Below are 17,350 nucleotides of genomic sequence, written 5' to 3'. Positions count from 1 at the left end.
TTTTCAATGTGCGAATTTGTTCCCGCGCAAAAGTAATTAAAAACTAAAATAGATATAATCTGCTTGTTTAAAAAAAAACGTAATAATATGTACGTATATTGTATTACGCAAATCTTATTTTGATAATTCTTGTTATAATCTGTGGGATTAACTGTAAACTTGATCGTAAATTTTATTACATTTGAATCCTTTTTTTTGTGAAATAATTACTTTAAATTATATTAGTATCATAATATACATCATTGTCACCTACACGCCTAGTTATCTCGTTTTAACAAGCTACAATTAAATCTTAGACACATAACCTTATCATGTTAATTAAAATAGAAGCAATAAATGTCAATTGTGGCAATAGACAATAAAAAATGTTGATAAATTCCGATACACGCTAACAACTAATGAACTCATTTAAACAAAATTATATTTACCATTTAAACAGATATGAAACTTAATTAATTATAATAATGTTTGTGCAAAATAATTAAACGACTGTTATTTATTGGCATGATAAATCCGAAACGAGGTCATAACTCTACGGGTACAGTATCGCACAGTATTTATAATTACAATCAATATTGTTGTAGTACATACTTAAGTACTAAAGTCTTAATTAAGTACGTAAGTAATACTTTAGTACTGAACTACACCAATCAATCAATACATATAATAAAATAGTAACTGATCACTGTCTGTACATGGAACATATATAAGAAAAAACTATTATGGGGGGGGGGGGCTTTATGAACGCAATAGAACCCAAAACAATGATTTTTAGAATTTTTGTCTGTTTGACTGTGCACGCTAAACTCAGAAACGGCTTAACCGATTCGAATGCAGTTTTCACTGATGCGTTGCGGTTTGCTCCATTTAACATTCAGTGTTTTATTTCAATCGGTTCATTAATAAAAAAAAGTTATATAAATCTAAAGAATCACATATTAAATGCTATAAAATAACCGATCAGTTAAATTGGCTGAAAGTTTATGAAGGTATTAGGTACGTAATCATTTAAGTATATATTTAAATATAAGACCGGATTTATGAAGAGTTCCAATGGGAATTATATATGGGAACTACATAGTTAAAAGCAGGTAACGCCGCGCGAAACGATGCGTAGCTAAATAATGTTCTTTAGTAAATAACTAAAGAGCTCTTATACTATAGGTACTATAAATATTACCATTTTTACCACGTATTACCATAACCTAGTCTTTATTCTTATGGTATTACCAATAAATAGCTTTTTAATAGATTTCCAAAAGGAGGAGTTACTCTTTGAATCGATTTTGATAATTCTTTTTACAGTTGACAGAGATTACTACCGTCGATTAAAGTCATACAAAGTCGACGAAACGTTCTTTACGATACACAAAAATTGGTTGTTGAGAAGCAAAATCTATAGTATAGACACAATTCCACGTTTTAAAATCAAAATAAGTCCAGAATAGAGATAAAACTGAAGTACCATAGACGTGACATTATATTTTATACAATACGTTATACTTATTCTATATCTTTTATAATATCTATGGTGCTATCCGTGTCCATAGGCAACGGTTACCACTTTCCATCAGGTGGGTCGACAGCTTGTTTACCATTCCATGTTGCGTAAAAAAAAAATAGATAGCTTCTTAAACATTAACAAAAAAATATAAGAAATAAATCTTTCATGCCGATATATCGGTAGTCACAATATAATTGATTTAAGGCGCGCAGCATAGACAATAAATCAGCTGTTATCAACCAGTATCGCGGGCGCTCCATTGTTTATGGTCGCGGCTATCATCTGTCATATGTCATATTCCATAGACAAGGTTTGTTGTTTATGTTATGCGCCAATAATACTAGTTATTTAATATGGGTGTTAGATCATTTTATTAATCAATAATAATTTCGCCCACGACCTCATCTATGTGGTAATAGGAATTTATTCCATTAAAATAATAGTAGATACATGTTTAATTGTACTTGTAAGCTATCTGACTTTGTCCACATAACTGGAATATATTATACAAATAGAGTATCTCCATACAAATCTATTTATTAAAAAATACTTCAATTTTTTTTATCTATGTGAGCGTAAATCGGGTTACCAATAAATATAGTTAATATTTATTGGTAACCCGATTATTAGCATGTGGGAGAAATTTATTTTAAAGGATTAAATTAAAAAATAAAAACGACACATAAATTCTTCCAGATATATTTGAAATAAAAAAAAACAACATAAACAGTTCTAATGATTCGTAATAATGCTTATTTATAGTGAAATGTTTTACTTATATCTAAATGTAGGGGGAAAATATGTTCTGATCGCCATATTAATTATCACATGTATATTAATTTATAAGCAAATGTACATATCTCTATTTATATTAAAGAAAAAATAGTTCCGAATTCAAATTTGAAAATTCGATCTAATCTAGGAAGTTTGACAATTTGGAAATCCTTTAAATAAAAGGCACATTGTTTTGATTTAAAAATAAATTTTATTAAACGTCGATAGCCGTGTGGACCCCGCATAGAATAGGCCACCTCTTCTTTTCCCGTCAGTACGTAAGAGGCGACTAAGAAATGGCGAAGACTTACGTTCAGCTGTAGGCAGTTAAAGGCTGATATGTTATTAATGATAAATGTCAAATTAGATGACGATACTCGATGCTCTATCTATATTATCTAAGTCTATATCATCCATTAATTAAAAAAAAGAAAAAGCTGATTTTAGTACAGTTTTATATATACTTTTTATTACTGGGTTCCAAATTATTATTAATTTTTCAAATAGGACGATGTCTAAATAAGGACTTAAACTTCATAACTACCTTTGTAACTTATTTTTGAAATGTATTTAGGTAAATACTTCATGTAACTTCTTTAGAGTTTTGGCTCTATTTACGTAAGTAGATAAGTATCTCCTTTCTTTACCAATTGCTGAAATAGAAAAATAATCAGTATAGGCATCTAAAAGTAAGGAGGAAATCAAAATCCCACTGTAAAAGCTTAATGAAATCAAACTGTTCCTTTTATTTTCATCCGGGATCAAATCGCGGAGGCGAAAATGAGTTTTACCTAGTGTTCGATAGAATCCGGCTGAATCCTCCGCAACTTTAATCGATTTCCATTCGCGATTACAAACCCAATCTGAGATGTAATAGAATTTTACATTTATCCAAGTCTCACGCCACGCTAAGTACTTTTTTTTTTCCCAATTCTAAATTGTTAAGAATTGCAATGTACACATTAATTTCCGTCACGTTTAACGACAAGGTGGAAATTTGAAATGCGAAAGTGGATTCACGTAAATTGATTCCGGTCCGGATACAGAAAGTACCTACCTACGGATGTGGCGCCAACATAAATCGGAGAGCAAAACGTTCGATAGGAATAATTCGAAAACGTTTTCTAATTTAGAAAGAAGCGAGGCAAACGCGCTCGTGTAATTATTTTAACGCGCATTCAGAATTTCAGATTTCCGAAAAAGTTCGGAAGAACTGAACTGACGCGGTTGGATTGGACGAGTGCTGCCATCTATCGGGGAAGCGTACGAGACCGGATGACGTCTCGTGCCCCGCGTTCGTACCCTTCCCCGATTCGCCCTACGAAACGAGCATTCTCGATTCGTCGTTCATTCACTCAGTCAGTCTTCACACGTCGTATCGCTTGTACGTGTTCGCGATAAAATAAATACGTAAACGCCGAGATTATTGTTTCAAACATTCGCTCAGCTGATCAGTGACAAAAAGTATCTTACGCCATCACTAAAAAGAAGCCACATAATTAGCTAGTGTTGTGAATTCGCGAGTGAGATACCAAAAGCAGATGACTATCGAAAATATCTCGAGTCGAATGTAAAAATATACGCGTCGCCGTGGAGCATTCACCGCGTGTGACTGATCGATATTTTATTTAAATGATAACATGGATTCAATTAGGTGTTGTTTTAGAAGACGGTGAGATATAGTGACTAGTTGCGTTTGTGTTGTGTGCGACGGGGTCGGGACGTCGCGCGGTAGAAAGCGGTAAGTAACCTAATATTGATTCAATGTTAATGTATTTATATACGTACATAGGTATCGAGATAAGGGTTTAGGATTTGTTTTGAGCCGATAAGTGCCGGTAGAGGAGATATCGCGACAAACTTGCATTTTATTAAGTACAATAGGTAGGTAGGTATCGATAAAACTTGACCGTCTGACTTGACCCGATCGGATTCCAGTATTCGATACATAGCGGTAAAATCGGGACATCAACGTACAACATATTGCACTGGAGTAGTAATTTCAAAACAAATACAATCGTATTGTATGATTTAATTTGGCATCATTACTTAGGCATACATAGAATATCTAATGACAGCAATTTTCTTGCGTATCTATAAATTACAGCCTACTTGAGTATATCAAAAATAGCAGCATGAGGCGTGCCATGGGCATTATAATGTATTCTCTTATGTCCACGGTGCTTATCATGTCTATAGGCAACAGTTATCATTTCCCATTAGGTGGGCCATCAGCTAGTTTGCCATTCTAAGTTATATAAAAAAAAATCTATGAATAATTTTACATTATTCTAAAACTTAATAATTATACACCCACTGACGTATTTAACTATTAAATTTGTAAAAAATAATTGCCTACTAAAAAGCTGCCTTAAAACAGGCGGGTAGTTACCTACGTTTACAATAACATATAATACCTATATGGATTTATTTATAAATCTTTAAATTTTCAACTGATTTAAAAAGAGGGGTTCTTAATTTGTTTGCGTTTTTTATGTTTGTTACCTCAGAACTCGGTCGTTTGTAAACCGATTTAAAAAATTATTTTTTATCTAAAAAAACATGCAAATCGATCCCATAGAAATTTTATCAAAATTGATACCATAGTTTAACTTTTAAATCGAAATATTTTGAAATCAGTTCGTTTTGGCGCGATCGAGTTTTTTTTTTTTTTTTGGGAAACAAAATATTAGATTATAATAAGAAGTTCCTAAGAAGTTTCTTTCATTAACATGTGGAAAAATATACCTAATTAGGTAGATAGATAAATATAACATTTTTTATGTAGTTTCCAACCGCAAATCTATATTTACGATATGTAAAAAATTACCACGGTGTCGAGAAGTTGTTAAATTTGACCATTACTTTTATTTTATTATTTAATATAATTGCAAACGTATTTACGTTTTAAGTCACTAGTAATACAATGCGAGAAGCTAAACGGTTTTATGTAAAAATTTGACCCTCAAATAGACCCATATTCTATGTGAATTATACAGAATAACTAGGTAACTTTTTTATTTAAACACTATTCAACTCACGATATTTTTAAAATAAAATATAGCCTATGCACTATGTTTGGTGATAATGTAACTTAATAGAGATGAATGAATCATCATCATATCATGTTAGCCTTTAACTGTCCACTGTTGAACAGCCTCCCCCTTGGGGCGTTTTGCCAGTAGTTGTCACGCTTGGGTAGGCGGATTGACAACCGCAGTTAGGCTTTAGAGATGTTTTAAGAGGGATGCTGCTACCCATCCCTTGCCCTCCTTTATCCTCCCTTAATCGACTTACGACACCCACGGGATAGGAAGAAGTGGCCTATTCTATGCCGGGACCACACGGCCAATGAAAGAATATCTATCATGAATTGAGTAGTTTTTGTGTTTATACATTTTCTACTAACACAAAATCAAGTCTTTCCTCCTTAATAAAAAACCTAAAAATTAGTTAAGAATTCGATAATTTGATATTTATAGAAAAAAAAATCTTTATATAAAAATAACTAAATTATTCATTGCAAAATTAATACAGAATTAATACGGAGACTAAGTCATGTTAATTATCAATTAAAAAATATTATGTTACATATATTAGTACCTATACACAAAAATACGAGCGATTTGGGAACCTATTGTGAAAGTTATTTTAAAATATACGTACCTACATAAGTACGTCATTATTTTATTAGTATACCTATTTTTTTCATTAATATCTAGTCCAAAATAAAATATTTAAATTGTAAAAAGCTTTATGTACTTGGGATTTTTTTTAATTTCTTTTCTTTTTTTTTTTTGTTCAGATTCAGAACACTATTCAGATTTTCAGACACCTCAGTAAAAAAATATACAGATAAAACAGAAGTTAACTTAGAATAAGAGTTTCAAATTAATTTGTATTCTTAAAAAAAATACGCAGTCGATTTCCATTATTTATGAAATGTGTGAATATTGCCTTTTAGGTACATAATAGAAATATTTTTTTTACTATTATTAGTCAATATTAAATACGTCAGCTTATTTGCCGTTCTAAAATCAATAAAAAAAAAAATAAATATAATATTTGTCTATAGTTGTAACTAGTTATGCAGAAACGAACGAACCTAGAATATCCATATGAGATGGCCATTTCATGCACAAACTACGAGTAGCTCCAGTTATATTTACCACTTTTTAAAGTGTCTACAGGCATTTCTTACGACTGTAGACAGAACATGTGTTATGCAGTGGTTCTCGGCCGTTTTAAAACATATGACCATTTATTGGTATCGAATAAATGACCATTTTATAGCAGCTTACCAGTGAAACTCAAATGTCATAGGTTTCTTTAAAAATAAAAATAAAATATTTTATATATTTTTATTTTTTTTATTACAAAAATCCATGGTTCTCTTGCAAAATTACTTTCATGCTGGGTCTCTTATAAATACAGTCAATAACGGATGTTAATTTTATAAACGAAAATCGTAATTCTAAAACAAGTTATATTATCTATATAAAAAATTATCAAAGATATTTTTATGTTTAAAACTCAAATCACGCTTAAACACACGCACAAAATGTGCTTGCACACGAACAAAACCATGGGAAATAGCTAGTAAAATCATAACTCCAATAACGTTTATTAAATCAACTGAAAAGCAATTACGTTTTCGCCACATTTGACCCGTGACCTCATGTTCGTATGAATCGCAAATGCGCTAAATTTTAAAATTATATCTATTATATCATTAAAATATATGACTAAAATATCCACAATGGACTTTATTTCCTTCCATGCTAGACTTTCCACGTCCCACAACTTACAAGAGGATCGACCCTTCAAACTTCCTTGCGCTTTCTGGTCTCCTAGTACCTGCCTACCTACACCAATAAATTTACAGCTTTTACTTGATAACAACGTCAAACAATGGACACGATACGTATCTCTGTTAACATAAACATATAAACAAGAATACCTACATAATGCAAACCAGAACAAACCAAGTTTATAGTAAAACCAGTAAGGCAACGACAGTGCATTGCACCCGCACTGCGCTCCACACCACTATGTACACATGCAGTACAATACACAGGTCGTACCTACTAAATATATCGACTCGACACAGGTAGACACCACTAAAATCGAGCTACAGCCTATAGGTTATTCCGCTGCCGATGCACTTTCTCATTTGCAAGTCGAAAATAGCTCGGACGAGCGCCACCGGCCGCGGCCGCCTGAGTCACGCCTTTATTTACGATCACCTACACTTTCCTTGCCCATCTTCCTGCGTAGGGAGCATTGACGGCTCGCTAAGTGTCCGCGAATCTATTGCAACAGTCTACAATACTCAACAAACACGTGTTCTAGTTTTATAGGCATCGTTCCCGTAGATGAACGAGCCGGAGCGTTCCGTTTTACGACCACTAAAAATATTTACGGCCAGTTACATCATACAATTTTTGTGTTGTGTTCCATTTATTAAATTAAATCACTTGTTTCTCCAATCTTTCGTCTCGCGTGTAAAGCTTTACGCACAATTTACAAGACGTATTTCATTGTTGGCATTAAATTATCGTTAAATACAGCGACGGTGTCATCATCAACTTGTTGCTATTATGTTTTACGGTGCGATAGCGTCTGTCTAAAATCTGAGTATGTTTACAATAATCATTACATCGCCCATCTGAGTGTTTGTATTCGCGATGTAGCGTGGGCGATATGGTGGAAACACCTCATAAAGCAGTCTAATCGTTAACGTAACACTGTAAACAATCCTAAAAAACTCTGTCGAAACCGTTAAACACTGTTTCACATTTTCTAACACCTTCTAATTACAGGTAAAACGCATTAAATATAATTAGTGCTTATTTGAACGGATATAAAGGCACAGTGGTGCGGGTTCGACGCCCTGACGAGCAAACACTGTTGGATCACACGTACGATTCACTCGGTCCGACAATGCGTTGTTTGTTTCCGTGCTGGAAACGCGAGGGCTTACAAATTTGAGCTGGCATTAATTACTGTCGGATTACTTGTACGTATGATGTACAGACATACATACGCGTACCGGTTTATTTCATTAACACACGTCGCTGCATAAGTGCTCATTATTTGTACCTGTTGAACATAGGTACCAACATAATACTCGACTAGTCAAATCAAATCACAGTAGTGTTACGGTAATTTTGTTTTTCGAACGTAAACCGAAACGCCTATTTCCTTGACCACAAACCATAGACTAATAATCATCTTGCTACCCTTATCCTAATTATTTAAATTTTGGGGTCGACGTTAAATGTTTTTATCAATATTTCCAAGATTTTGGCTTCTAGTTTTACGACGTAGCCGCACAGATAATCAGGGTGAAATAAAAAAGTATGAGCATCTTTTCAAAAAAGTGTTCTGCCAGTGAATTTTAATATTTTACCATAAGAACATGGCTTCAGAAACGCCAAAATTTTTTAAACCTCCCATACTATCATCCAGCTGTTAAGTTCAAAATTTATTGATCGTATATCAGGCTGTGATCATTTCTCTTAAATTCTGCACTGTTTTATCTATAGCATGTATAGATTCTCAGTTTTCCTACCAGCTAACAATGACTTGAATTTCAACCTATAAAACATATCTATTTGCTTCCTTATATACATATATATATTATACATTTCAAAATAAGTTTGTGTTTTACCTCTTAGTGCCTCAACGGCTCAACTAATCTTCATAAAATTTGATATACACGTCCTAACATATATGGGATAGGGGAAAGGGATTGTTAGTAATAGGCTCAAATAGCCCTGTTACTAGCAATATACCCTATCAGGTCGACCTCCACGTGGTTCCCCCTGGAAACCATCGTGTTTAATTCTAGTTGAATTCGTCAGGATGGGCTAACTGACCCGCTTTCATCGTCATCTGTCATCTATCACTGGTGCCCCGCCAACGTATACCGATAGCGCACGCGGGGTTACCATACCATTAGCACCCATTAAAAAAAAATATAAAGTATCAGATAAAAGCTAGTATGAAATAAGCAGACGTACTGTTTCAAACAATACACGCACGTAGTCGAGATGTAGGTACTCATCCACGTGTTGGACAGCCAGCTAGCTACTCGTAGCCGTAGCTGAGCTAGCTAGGGGACGTCCAACCCATTAACAATATTAACGAGCGGCGTCGCGCACGCCCGCTGCGCTACCGTACCGTCCCACCATCATTTATCAAATTATAAACATACTTATAAAGTAAAAAGCCCACCCATTGCCTCAGCCGGCCCTTAAACTGTTTTTTTTGAACTTCGAAATGTACCAAAAACAAATATTATATAAATAGTTTTGAAATATTCCGGTAGGTATCATTCCTGGCGATCGAATGTAAGCCATCCATAACAAATGTTTCATATCGACTTTAAATTTAATTATCTACTTTATACTTTTTTTTTTTATAAAAAGGTCCAAATATAGGTAATGTAATATTATTTTTATTGCTATAAACTAGTAAAACAATGGGTGCATTTTTTTAAAAACAATGGACTCGCGTAGCGTCGACTTTGTTTTTGTTTTTCAAATTGATCTAAACATTTGAATATCCTGAAATCAGTGAGACGAAGTACACGGTTATATGTCCTTCTCCGTCTCAATACTACATCATTATCACCATACCAGCCGTGAACTGTCCACTGCTGGACAGAGGCCTTCCCAATAAGGGTAGTTTTGTCAGTGGTTGCCAATACTACATATATGCTAAATTTCAGAATGGACACTTTCACACTCACTTTTCCATCTGTTGACATTATAATTATCCTATGGTTTTTCCTAAGGCCTTACCGTGCCGTTGAAGGTCGGTGGTCTGGCCTATTTTTAGGACTAGGCCATCCCTTATAGTTATACCTAGTATGGCATCCCAGACAAACCTCTGTGGTAATTATTATTTCAGTCGTTGACTGGCCACTGCTACACATAAGCCTACCCCATAAAGAAAGTTTTGCCAGTAGTTGCCACGCTTGGCAGGCGGGTTGCCAACCGCAGTTAGACTTTTAAAGATGTTTTAAGAGGAATCCTGCTGCCCGTCCCTCGCCCTCCCTTAGTCGCCTCTTACGACACCCACGGGAAAGGAAGGGGTGGCCTATTCTATACCGGGACCACACGGAGATGAACAAAGACGTAACAGTGGGGGGAGAGGGATTGTTAATAATCAGGATCTGATAACTAACAATCCTTACAAGGATTGAATCGTTAAAGCGCTGTAAATTTATAATTGTTTATATTTATAATAAGTTTACTATTGTAATCTTTTGGAGGAATCAATAAAGAGTATCTATCTATCTATATCTATCTTACCTTATCTATATTTATCTTATCTATTGATACTTGAAAGTTGAAAGTTGGTCGATTAAACATCACGTTCGAGTTACGGCGTCTTAATATTCATTTATTATTAACTAATAACTACATTCACCTCAAGCTTTCGATAAATTATAAGTGTATTCTATAAACTGTGTTATGTGATATCTATTTTGACTTACAAGTGCATTTAAACAGATATTTCTACGAAAAATTGGAACCTATAAAGTAAAAATACCGTCATTAAAACAATTGTGGAGTGTTTTATAGAAACGCATAAGCGACGCGTTGTGCACGGCACTTAAGACCCTTTTCCCGCGAACTTATAATGTACAACTGCATTGTGATCGGAATTCGGATCTTGTTGTTAAGTTTTTTATAAAGAAATTGGCATTTGTCATCACCTGAGAAAATTTACACATAAAGGCAGGGAACTCATTCTGCACCTCCAGGAGAAATTATTATCCAGACATCCATCTATCTTTTTTGTGGATGAACAAACTATGCTCAGTTCCTGAATTGCTAAATAACGTAATTGAATTACTTAAATTCGAGCTGCATACATCGTAAGTAATTTTTTACACCAAATATGTCAATCAAATGTGGCGCTTGTGGTTCAAATATACTTACAATAGATTATATGGAATGCTGCACATGCAAAGAATTATATGATCTTCAATGTTTAAATCTAACACCTGAAAATTTTCTTGGATTCAGCCAAGAGTTTAAAAATAAATGGGTCTGCCCTTCATGCGTCTGCTCAATACCTAAAGGAGATAATACTAGTACTCCTGTTCGTTGTAGTACTACTAACTCGTACAATGCTTGTGCAACTACTGAAAATATTACCTTTTCGCGTGGTAATCGTTTAAAAACTAAAAACGATATTAGTCCAGCAGGCGACTGCAATATATCAACTCTTTTAAAAGAAATACGCTGTCTAAGGAAAGAAGTCCTTGACTTAAAGGATCAAAATCTAAGCATTATGCAGCTTCATCAGGATGTCAAAGATTTGAAGGCTGAACTGTCAGCAATGTCTATGAACATTACATCAAAACTAACGGAATATAATAAAAAATTGGAAGCTAATGATTTAGAAATGTCTCACCTGAAAGCATCCCTTACAGAAGTGCAACAAAAGCTTGCAGTTCAAGAGCAAAACAATATCATTAACGATATTGAAATTGTTGGAATTCCTGAAAACGATAATGAAAATTTACAGCATATCACCATAACCACAATGCGTAAGTTTGGTGTTGAGATATCAGACACCGACCTCGATCACGTATTCCGCGCTGGTTACCGTCGCCTGGATGCTTCTTCAACGGCAGCAAAAAACAAAATTTCGCGTCCTATTGTTGTAAAGCTGTTGAGACGACGGAAACGTATGGAACTTTTAAAAGCAGCAAAAGCTAGACGAAACACTACGACTGAAAATATTGTAGATGGACCACCGAAAACAATTTATATCAATGAACGCCTAACTTATAGTAATCGTCAGTTATTTCGCCAAGCCAGATCACGCGCGCAGTGCTGCGGCTTTCAATATTGTTGGATACGTGATGGATCGATATTCATTCGTAAAGCAAACGGAGCGCCGGCTATCCATATCAGATGTTTTGAAGACCTCGACCTGCGAATGGAAACATCGGGAATGCAGGTGCAATACACTGAATCGAAACAAAAATAATGGTATGGTGTGTTGTTGTGTTCGCTACCATTTTGTAAGGGTAATATTTTTTGGAAAACTTGTATATCGATTTATATTGACTCCTACATTGTTGATTGAGTCTTTTGTTTTTATACAATATTCATTAATTCTTATTATGTATACAATACAGATCATTAATTTTTCATCAATCTCACACTTACACATCCACCTACATAATCACTTCATGAATACTAAATATATACAGAAATATACTTGGCGTTATATTTTAGTTGTAAAATACAGTTTATCTTTTTCCTTTGCAATGCATAATATCATATATATAAATATTTTAATAAACTCAATAAATGTAATTATCCCTTATCTCATTCACAATGACTGAAACAAAATTACAAACAGTAACAGATATCTGTGATACATTTAGCATAAAATGTCACGAATGCGAAATACTGGAAAATAGTAGTAATATATTGACTAATGCTTACAACTTCAAATTGTTAACTTTTAATATTCGTAGTATTTATCATAATTTTGATTCATTCTTGGTGGCTTTGGCTAGACTAAACATAACTTTTGACATTATTATACTTACCGAATGTTGGCTTGCTGAAGATCAACCAGTGGGGCAAATTCAGGGTTATACTGCGTACAAAACTAAAAATAATTTAAATAAGAATGGGGGCGTTGTAGCTTACGTACTTACCACTTGGAGTATCACAGTGCGAGAGCCATCGTTTACAGAAGCAGAGTGTCTTGCAATCGAATTGCCTAACTCCATTGTTGTTCTTGGTTTGTACCGTTCTCCATCTTTCAGAATAATTGATAATTTTATTACATCACTGAGTGATATAATTGAAAATTATAAGAAAACTTCGACAATAATAATGGCTGGAGACATAAATATAAATATTCTGTCTGATCAGTGTAATTCTGATTACATTTCTTTACTAACTGAACAAAATTTTATACCAGTTATTACCAAATCAACACGTAACGATGCATGTTTAGACCACATATTTATTAAGTCTAGAAACTTGATCGCTATCGGTTTGGTTTGCAGAACTGATGTTACAGACCATGATTTTGCAATGTTAGGTCTCTGCTCAACTATTAATCGTACAAAGGACCCTAATAGATTTTTGCTTAGTACTGACTACACTGGTATCTCAAAAGAATTGCGTGATGTTGACTGGTCTTCAGTTAACAATGAAACAGATGTAGATAAAGCCGTTGCCACATTCTTAAAAAATATTTCCAAAGTGATAGACAAACACACTAAACGTAAACAAATTGGTAGATCGAAGTTTATACTAAAGCCTTGGATTACACAAGGACTCATTAGATGTATGAGGCATCGTGATCAACTTCACAATGACCTAAAAAGACACCCACAGGATTTAGTACGTCAACACATTTATAAGCGATATAGGAACTACCTTTCTGAAATTTTACACAAATTAAAAAAAGATTACAATAGAAAACTGTTAGAAAATAATAAAAATGATGCTAAGAGACTCTGGAAATCAATTAAAACAATAGCCGAATTTCCAAACAAAACTATTCCAACTGAATTAACAAAAATTAAAACCACCGTAGAAGAGTCTTTAAATTTTTGCAATGAATATTTTTCGAATATTGGGAAGAAATTGGCAAAAGACTCACTTATGAAAAACAATACAAATCAAGACACGTTGGTGAAAAATATTAAAATAAATAATTTCGCTAATCACTCTTTTTATATGCAACCAACAGACGTTCATGAAGTAGATAAATACATATGTCAGCTTAAGAATGACAGTGCTCCTGGTCCAGATGGGTTAAGGCCCACCTTACTTAAGGCAATTAGAAAAGAAATAGTGGTTCCACTGACTCATATCATCAATCTCAGTCTATCAAATGGAATTTTTCCAAGACAATGGAAAAAAGCTCTGGTAATTCCGATACACAAAAACGGTCCCAAAGATTGTCCAGAAAACTACAGACCTATATCGTTGTTGACTATGTACTCTAAAATACTTGAAAAAATTGTAAATAAAAGGTTAATGGACTTTTTTGAAATTAATAAAATAATCAGTGAAAGACAATTTGGATTTAGACGTAGTAAGTCAACAGAAGATGCAGTTAAATTGCTTACAGATCTTATTTCTAAGCAACTTGATAACGGAAAAAAATGTGTTGGGGTATTTTTGGATCTCGCCAAGGCTTTTGATACTGTGTCAGTGCCTATTCTCTTGAAGAAACTTGAAAGCTGCGGTGTTAGAGGTATGGCTCTGGAATGGTTTCATAGCTACCTAAGCGATAGATGTCAGTATTTGAGAGTTGGGGAATCTGTGAGCGAAGAACTATCCATCAATTTCGGCATTCCACAGGGAAGTGTACTTGGTCCGACGCTTTTTATTCTGTATATGAATGACATACACAATGTAATCTTACCTTCTGCAGATATCATTTGTTATGCCGATGATACAGCAGTAATTTTTAGTGATCACAATTGGGAATCCACAGTAAAAAATGCTGAAATAGGTGTTAGTAACATACGTAGCTGGCTCAATAATAATCTTCTAACGTTAAATATTGAAAAAACCAAAATTTTATGCTTTCACAAATCTCGTACCTCGGAACCAAAACAGTTAAAATTTTTAAAAATCCACAAGGTAACATGCATTGGTCATCTTTGTACTTGTGAAAGTATTACAAGACAAAGAACAATAAAATATGAAAATTTATAATCTCACATCATCAACACTGCAAAGCGAGTTAGAAAAACTACTTATGTAATGAGACTCCTACGTGACTCGGCTGATAAACGCACTCTCCGATTAGTGTATCTTACGCTATGCGAATCAATAATATGTTACTGTATTTTGATATGGGGTGGCATGGGAGTAACAGCATTAATAGAACTCGAGAGAGCCCAACGATCAGTGCTAAAGGTGATGTTAAAGAAATCCTTCAGATACTCTACGACTGCTCTATATAAGGAATCCAACGTTCTGAGTGTGCGACAACTTTACATCCTTAGGGTGTCCTTAGTAATGCATCGCTCCACAATTAACAGTCCGCATTATCCCAGGCTGATGGAAAAAAGAAACCCTACTGTACACCAAACCTGTGTGAAGTCCTACTTCGCTTCCCGTTTACCACTATTCATGTTTCCCTATGTTTATAATATAATATTAAAAAAATGTAAAATTATCCGATGTTCAGTGAAAGAAGCAAAATTAAAAATACGTAATTGGCTGCAATCTCTAACTTATATGCATACAGAGGATCTGATAAGACCTGTTTCCTAAAATATTTATTGAAATGCAAGCGCACAACACACACGCACACGTACACGCACACGCACACGCACGCGCGCACGCACGCACGCACGAACACACACACACACGCACGCACGCACGCACACACACAACTACACACTCAAACTATTACAAATTATTATATACGAGTATATTTATATTAAAATTATATTTATCCATATTAGTTAATAGGTTCCCCAGATACAGGCTCGACCCATATGGGGACCGTTGTTAATCAATTATGTAATCTACTGTTTGAAATAAAGATTATTATTATTATTATTATTATCTATAAAATAACAAATAAACAAACTCACTTTCTCATTTATATATAATAATATATAGTTATAACTAGCTGACCCAGCAAACGTTGTTTTGCCATATACATTATTTGGAAATTATTCTTTTAGTCCATTAAAAAAAAATTGGGGAGGGTCACCCTTATCTTTGAGGGGTATGAAAAATAGATGTTGGCCGATTCTCAAACCTACCCAATATGCACACAAAATTTCATAAAAATCGGTGAAGCCGTTTCGGAGGAGTTTGGTAACAAACACCGTGACTCGAGAATTTTATATATTAGACTAGCTGACCCCGTAAACGTTGTTTTACCACTTATTGCGAAATATAAAAATCGCGATTAAAATACAGGGGTTGATTGTAAAACGATGAAAATTTAAAGTTGTATGTATTTATCAATGCTAAATTATAATAAATAAAAATTAAAAAAAAATGTTAAAAAAATAAAAAAAAAAATATTTTGGGGTGGGTTACCCTTATCATTGAGGGGTATGAAAAATATATATTGGCCGATTCTCAAACCTACCCAATATGCACACAAAATTTCATAAAAATCGGTGAAGCCGTTTCGGAGGAGTTTGGTAACAAACACCGCGACACGAGAATTTTATATATAAGATTAAGTATATATGAACATAATTTTAAATCTACATGCAAAACGGATTCTGTTATCCGAAAATAAATACATTTGAATTTGAATATGAGCAGGACAAAGATTCTGTCGATCACTCCCACAGAGTCTAAACACCATATTTAACAAGAATTTCTGAATTCCCATTGATGTCAATGTAAAAGAAATTGCAGGTTTCGCATGTAATAAAATAGGAAAACGTAATAAGGCATCTCTTAAGCGTAGATATATAATTCGAACGGAAATGGTAAAGAACAGTGGTCTATTCATAACAACGATACAAACATATAGACAGGATAACATTTATTAATAGATACAAGTACTCCACCAAGCGATCACAACTCATGCAAGAACAATGATTGTTTAATATTTAACTTGTTAATCTATACATATAATAAAACTGTATCGTCGTATATAGGTCGAATGTCTGTACATGGAAAAAAATGGTATAAAACTGAGGGAAATGTTAGAAGTGAAATAGTACACGTCTAGATTTTTTTCAAATTTGTTTCTCTGTCTGTTTTTACGAGCTAATCTCCGAACCTGTTGGATCGATTTAAATAAAATTTTGCATGCTGGTACCTTATATCCCCGGTCAACATTTTAGATACTTTTAATCACGGAAAATTGAAGAGTTTCCGTGGGATAGTTAAAAAACTGTAGTAACTTATAAGGCAACGAATAGGGGGTATCATGGGCGAAACAGTATACTCTGTTATGTCCATGGTACTGCTCATGTCTATAGGCGACCGTTACCACTTTCCATCAGGTGGGCCGTCAGCTTGTTTGCCATTCTAAGTTGTATAAAAAAAAAAAAACATTTTCATTAAGATTTACTGGAATGGA

The 17,350-nt window shown here is 34.0% G+C and overlaps 1 protein-coding gene across 1 annotated transcript in view; it reads left to right on the top strand.

The window, feature by feature from the left end:
* Nucleotides 1-3,623: 3,623 nt before the first annotated feature.
* The window catches only part of LOC116413446 (frizzled-2), a 48,949-nt gene continuing 35,222 nt past the window's right edge, over nt 3,624-17,350 (top strand). Inside the window, exon 1 of the mRNA XM_031912696.2 lies at nt 3,624-4,019. The gene's annotated coding sequence lies outside the window, so the exon portion shown is untranslated. The remainder of the gene's footprint in view (nt 4,020-17,350) is intronic.

This window comes from Galleria mellonella, unplaced genomic scaffold (assembly GCF_026898425.1).
Source record: "Galleria mellonella isolate WM207_F2 unplaced genomic scaffold, CSIRO_AGI_GalMel_v1 utg19, whole genome shotgun sequence".
Classification (NCBI taxonomy): Eukaryota; Metazoa; Arthropoda; class Insecta; order Lepidoptera; family Pyralidae; genus Galleria; species Galleria mellonella.
Note: the sequence above shows the minus strand (reverse complement) of the source record. Positions and strands in the feature narration are given on the sequence as shown.